Below are 7,299 nucleotides of genomic sequence, written 5' to 3'. Positions count from 1 at the left end.
ACCTTCAGCGACTATTCCCCATGCAGTGGTCCTCGTCTACGGTGCCTTACCTGGGGATTCTGCTGGCGCCCACATTACCGGAGATGGTTGCGGCCAATTACGCTTTCCTTAGCAGGAAGATCAAGGAGGAGCTTGGCCGCTGGAGCAAGGGCCTGCTGTCCTGGCTGGGTCGAATCGCGGCGGTTAAGATGACGGTGTTGCCTCAGATACTGTATCTTTTCCGTGCCCTGCCTCTCCAGCCCCCGGTGGGCTGGATACGACAAACGCAGGCTGACATCTCCCGCTTTGTCTGGCAGGGCCGCAAGCCGCGGATGAAGAGGGTCCTCTCCACGCTTGCACCGGAGGCAGGGGGTCTTGGTATACCTGACCTCCGTAAATACTTTCAGGCGGCACAGCTGCGATATCTGGTGGAGTGGAGCAGGTGGGGGTCTGACAAACACTGGCTTTTTCAGGACCAGGCGGTGGCGGGCCGTACCTTGCAAGAGGTTCCATTCTTGCGCCGTGCGCATCGCCCTCCCAACCTTTACGCCTCTTTTATTACGCGGGTCCCCTTGAGGGTGTGGGATGCAGTCTGCGAGGACCCGGGTCTTACCACCTTCCCTTCGCCGTTCACGCCTATAGTGGGTAATCCAGACTTCTCCCCGGGGATGGAGCCGGGAGCTTTTTCCCATTGGGTGACTGCAGGCTGCAGGGTGCTCTTCCAGATCTACGGGCCGGAGGGCGTACTCCCTTTTCAGCAACTTCGTCAGGACTTCGGCCTGACGGAGCTGGACAGGTTGCGTTACATGCAGGTTCGGCACTGGGCCCTCCAACCCCAGGTGCGCGACACTGCTGCTCGTCAAATTACGCCGTATGAGAGGTGGTTAGTGACCCGGACCTCCGATGCCAAGCTGATCACCGATTTGTATAAGTACCTACAACCCCCGCCGTTTCACTACTATAACCCGGGGAGGGAGCGCTGGCACAGGGAACTGGGCAGGACACTCAGCCACAAGGAATGGGACAAAATTGCATATCGGGCGCGGCACTCTGCATATCATACAGGCCTCACGGAGACCTTTACTAAGGTATCCACTTATTGGTATTACACCCCGGAGAGACTGTATGAGATGCATAGACACACTGACAGGGGGTGCTGGCAGGGCTGCGGGCAGGAGGGTACCCTCTCACACATTCTTTGGGATTGCCCCGTGCTGACCGCTTACTGGAAGGAGGTTTTGAATGAGGTGGATAAGCACTTTGGGATAGAGCAGCCGCGTTTTCCGGCGTATGTCTTGTTGGGCCTGCCCAACGACCTAATGTACCCATTGAAGTCCCGCAGGGGTAGGCAGATCGCGATTGCGCTGGGGTCTGCGGTCCAAAACATCCTTATTCACTGGCGTACCACCAATGTCCCCTCCATTACGGGTTGGCTGCATAGGCTTTGGCACGTGTTGGGTATGGAGAAGTTGTCGCTTACGGTGGCGGGGGAGATAGACCAATTTGAAGAGCTGTGGCAACCCTTCCTAGCGCTGCTGTCCACCGAGTTCCGGGAGCTCACATGCCCGAGGTACCTTAGACTGCTTAGGCTGACGCCACCGGTGACCCCGGCGGACTAGACTGACTGAGGGACGGGGTCCTGGGGGGGGGGGTGCGGGCTTTTTGGGGCGGATAGTCTTAGTGCGGGGCCATTGGACATGGGAGTTGGGGTATTGTTTTCTTCCTTTTTTTCTTTAGTGGGGGATGGGGGACGGGGGGGGCGGGTTGTGCTCTGTCGGATTGCTACTGGCTTTCATTGCTTAGATTTGGGGTGTTGGATATGAGCACAGGGGTTACACAGATTGCATTCTTTTTTGCTTGCTTTTCATTTACTGTGTTTTCCCTCTGGACTAACGAACCGTTCTTTGCCATCGCTCCTGAGTTGCATCTTTTTCTTTTATTGTATTGTATGTAACCCTAACCTCCTATCCCCTTCCCCCATGTTTTTTTGTATCAATAAAATGCTTTAAACCTAAAGAGTGATACTTCCATAATCATTAGGCAAGCAGACAAAGGGGGAAATGGTGGTATTATGAATTGTTCAGATTATGACAGCAAAGCCAACAGACAATTGAGTATAACAGATAAATATTTACCTGTAGATAAACACAAATTTATTATTTCTAGAAATGTACTCAAAGTCATGCTAAAAAGATATTACGAAACAAGTATGCTTACTGATGATGAATTTAGGTATCCTAATGTTGAAAGTCCACGAAAAGTGATAATGTACTTTTTTCCTAAACTACAAAATCAAGGTGGCAAGATCCCTCCCAGGCATGCTATAAAGTCAGGGAATGGTTCTCATAGAGAAAGAGTGTTACTGAATGTATTAACATATACCTGGCTCCAATGGTTAGAACACTTCTGTCATATATCTAGGACTCAAACACAAATGGGCATCTAGGATAGATCTGCCCGAAGGGAAACTCATGGGGGAAATCCAAAGATTTTGAAGTAGGCACCCCACCCACTTAATAATGTGCCAGGAATACAGAAAGTAGGAGGTAAAAATGTCTCAGGGTAAACTCAGTGAAATTTCCTTTAATAATTGGGTACCCTAGACATAACTAAATACAGACTTTGGGCCTTGTAGTTGAGTTGCAATGTCTCAAAAAGACCTTAGTTAAGCCAACATGTTTCGACACACCTTAAAAGCACGCATGTGTCTTGTGCCTGCCTCAGAGATAGGGGTGTCCCTACCTATCTAAGCAGTCGGCGGCGGTCTGATGTGGCACACCCCTAGCCCTGACGAAGGCACTAGACCCATGTGGGCTTTTAAGATGGGACAAAACTGTTTTAGTTATGTATAGGGAATCCACTTATTAAAGGAAATGTACCTTCTGGATCCATGCCACATATTCCAGCTACGATTTATATAAGAACTTGTATACTTTTTTGGTTGAGCCCGCCCTGATTGTACTATCATACAAGGGTGTGGATAGGTGCCAAAGATGAAGCATGCCACTATTAAGTGGGTGAGGCCTCTATTCCAAAATCTTAGGATTTCCCCCATGACTATCCCTTCTGGTAACTCTAGCCAAGCTGCACATTGGTGTTTGTGATCATAGTTAGGAGAATTCAACTTTGATTCCTTTTTTCCTGCTCTCTCATTGTGATTGAAAGTATATCCATGACAATCAGAATCTTTTTGAATCAAATATCTGAGCTACTGTGGGAAGAGGGTTACTATCTTGCCATCGTGGATGTGTCAGGCTTATACATAAGTTTCGTACACAGTAAGGGATTGGGTTTGGAAGCAATAACATTTGTTTTAGTGAAATCAGCCAGTTATCTTTTACATTCAAAGATGCTGCTAGACTTACCAACATTTGTGCTTGAGAACAATATTTTATGTATGGTTATCATTTGTTTCAAATCATGACTATTCGATCTATTTGAATTATAAAAGAATTGCTTATCATAATGAAAATTGAAATGAGTATTTATTTATATCGAATGAGGATAATTGTTGTGAAATAGAATTAAACTGTGTATTTAGTAATGTAGCCTATAAATTTGTTGTATCTATTTGCACTTGGATGTAATTTATGAATACGGAGCATGAACATTAGGTAATCAGATTTTAATAAGACTGTATGCAGAATAGGGTTTTTGATATAGTGAGATTAAGATTGGATTCAAGAATGGCCAGTTGCGGTCCGGGAGGAGCTACGCTAGCAACCAAGATGGCCGCGTAAGCTCCCGGTTCCGCCGACCTCCGCCAGTAGCTCATAAATCCTGATATTGATCCTGAATTCGCACCAAACTCCCGTGTGGCTGAAGTGTTGCTGAGCTTAAAGGTGCAATCCCGAGATTTCCATCTTCTCGAATGATGAAGCTACGCCGTGTTTTCATTCTCGGCCTAACCCAGCGTGGAAGCCGGGGCCTCGATTTCTAACCCATCCGGGTTGGAGTTGAACAACATCGGCCGCGAGACTTGGGCGGCATCCGGTCTCCTGAAGTGGAGAATATCCTGACCGGTTTGGATAGTGGTACTGTGGTCAGGTTGATTCCAAGGATACGGCGGCAAGACGCACCGGTTGCTGTGGGCTGGGGTCCGTTGCCCGAAGACCCTGCTGAGGCCCCGGGGTCGACGGGCCTGGATCCTCGCTGGCGGCGACGGTGTTTAGACCGCGAGAATGATGGGTGCCCACCGTTAACGTTGGCCCCGCTAGTGCCTGTTACCCCGGAGTAGTCGACCTCCGGGGTCAAAGATCTGATCTGTCGCTTTGTGAGAGGATATGGAGCGGGTGGAATGTACGCCGTCGTTGCAGACCGTAATGGCTGCCATTTGGGCGCTTTACTCGCAGGTCACCGCCATCATTCATAAAATGGTCGTAACAGCTGAAAATATGTGTCTGGGACCGGACTACGACCCTTCAATAGATTGTTGTGTTACCCGCGAAGCAGGGCATGCCTGAGACAGAGGGCCCCGTGCGAAAACCGGATCTGGTGTTTTTTGTCGGCTCCCGAACAACAGCTAGCGAGCCTGGAACTACCAAAAACTCATCATATTCAATGCCGATACCGCCCAAGATGGACACAGCCGATCTTATACTCCAGGATAATTTCCTCAGTGACTATCGGATTGATTTATCATTCTTTTCCTCCCAGTTGGTTCATTTATGTTCTCGTGACTTACTGTTGGTGGACAGATATCTCCGTTTGACTTGTGGACTTCGAGTACTAATACTTTGGATTCGATTCTACCGTACTGACTTTGACTTTCTTGAACGTTTTGATTCTCCTGTCGAGATGGCGGTTCGAGCGGAGAGAGCTCGCACGAAAAATCGGAGTGGCCAGAGTTGAGTTTGATTGTCTGGGTTTGATAAAAAGGCTTCATTTGATACGGGACTTGTAGCCTATAATGATGCGGGAGTCGGGCGGTTTTCACAAACTCCCCCGGTTGGTTTGTAATTGCTGCTTCACAATGTTTTGACTATATTTAGGGGTGGTTTGCTTCTGGCGGAGAGTGAGGGGGACCGGGAGCCTGTATGACATCTCCTCCTCCACTCTTTTCCTTTTTTTAAGTTTTAGTTGTTGGGCGACAGGCACGCTGCTAGTGGGGTTAGGCCGTAGCCATTGCAGGGGTGCAGGGTGGGGGGTTATTTTGTCTTTGTTTAGTTCTATGGCCTTTTTCTTTCCTTTCTCCTTTTTATGAGAGGTGGGTTTCTTATCCTGAGTCGATCTTTTTCACATATCTGGGTGTCTACTCTGGTCTTAATTATCCTGAATCATGGGTGGACGGACCTTGCTGGCGTCAGCTTAACGAGGTTGTGGATCGTACTGTTTCTCCTTTTACATATGCCTGCTCATGTTGACGTCCCATACTCCTGTGCATTGATTTTACCACATTGGCTTATTCGCCTACTCACCATTGTAATATATTCTATTGTATGACACCTGATATGTGTAATATTTCCTCTTGTTTTTCATCTTTCAATAAAAATATATATAAAAAAACAAGAATGGCCAGTTGCAGCTATTCAAACAATTATTTCAATATGATTTGCAATGGGCTCAAGAGCTACTTGATGTAACTGATTTAAAATGATTAATATATTTTATTGTTTTAATCAATGTTTTTACAGATTATGTTCATATTTTCTTTATTTTTTGTTCAGATCCTTGAGAAAGGGGTTTTCCCCGAAGAAAGTATTGACTGTGAATTTTGGAGTTTGATGTTATGGATACATTTCAGACTAGGAAGATCATTGTTCATAAAAGAACATAAACTTTAAACCATTATCATCAGAGTTTTCTGGATTTATGAACTTGACATTAAAAATGTTCGACATTCAGCCTCCCGTGGAATACATTCCCAGCAGTATAAGCTCCCCCCTGCGGAGCCCTGTCAGTGCTGTAGGGTCCCATCAGTATGAGCTTCCCCCTGCAGAACCCTGTCAATGCTGTAGGGTTCCAGCAGTGTGAGCTTCTCCCTGCGGAGCCCTGTCAGTGCTGTAGGGCTCCATGAGTGTGAGCTTCTCTCTGCAGGACCCTGTCAATGCTGTAGGGTTCCAGCAGTGTGAGCTTCGCCCTGTGGAGCCATGTCAGTGCTGTAGGGTTCCAGCAGTGTGAGCTTTTCCCTGCGGAGCCCTGTCAGTGCTGTAGGGTTCCAGCAGTGTGAGCTCCCTGCGGAGCCCTGTCAGTGCTGTAGGGCTCCATGAGTGTGAGCTTCTCACTGCGGAGCCCTGTCAGTGCTGTAGGGTTCCAGCAGTGTGAGCTTCTCCCTGCGGAGCCCTGACAGTGCTGTAGGGTTCTAGCAGTGTGAGCTCCCTGCGGAGCCCTGTCAGTGCTGTAGGGCTCCATGAGTGTGAGATTCTCTCTGCAGGACCCTGTCAATGCTGTAGGGTTCCAGCAGTGTGAGCTTCTCCCTGAGGAGCCCTGTCAGTGCTGTAGCGTTCCAGCAGTGTGAGCTTCTCCCAGCGGAGCCCTGTCAGTGCTGTAGGGTTCCAGCAGTGTGAGCTCCCTCACTGTTTTAGTTATGTATAGGGAACCCACTTATTAAAGGAAATTTACCTTCTGGATCCATGCCACATATTCCAGCTACGATTTTTATAAGAACTTGTATATTTTTTGGTTGAGCCCGCCCTGATTGTACTATCATACAAGGGTGTGGATAGGTGCCAAAGATGAAGCATGCCACTATTAATTGGGTGAGGTGTGTATTCCAAAATCTTAGGATTTCCCCCATGACTTTCCCTTCTGGTAACTCTAGCCAAGCTGCACATTGGTGTTTGTGATCATAGTTAGGAGAATTCAACTTTGATTCCTTTTTTCCTGCTCTCTCATTGTGATTGAAAGTATATCCATGACAATCAGAATCTTTTTGAATCAAATATCTGAGCTACTGTGGGAAGAGGATTACTATCTTGCCATCGTGGATGTGTCAGGCTTATACATAAGTTTCGTACACATTAAGGGATTGTGTTTGGTAGCAATAACATTTGTTTTAGTGAAATCAGCCAGTTATCTTTTACATTCAAAGATGCTGCTAGACTTACCAACATTTGTGCTTGAGAACAATATTTTATGTATGGTTATCATTTGTTTCAAATCATGACTACTAGATCTATTTGAATTATAAAAGAATTGTTTATCATAATGAAAATTGAAGTGAGTATTTATTTATATCGAATGAGGATAATTGTTGTGAAATAGAATTAAACTGTGTATTTAGTAATGTAGCCTATAATAATTTGTTGTATCTATTTGCACTTGGATGTAATTTATGAATACGGAGCATGAACATTAGGTAATCAGATTTGAATAAGACTG

Source organism: Lissotriton vulgaris, chromosome 7, assembly GCF_964263255.1.
Source record: "Lissotriton vulgaris chromosome 7, aLisVul1.2, whole genome shotgun sequence".
Taxonomy (NCBI): domain Eukaryota; kingdom Metazoa; phylum Chordata; class Amphibia; order Caudata; family Salamandridae; genus Lissotriton; species Lissotriton vulgaris.
This window is presented reverse-complemented; position numbering follows the sequence as displayed.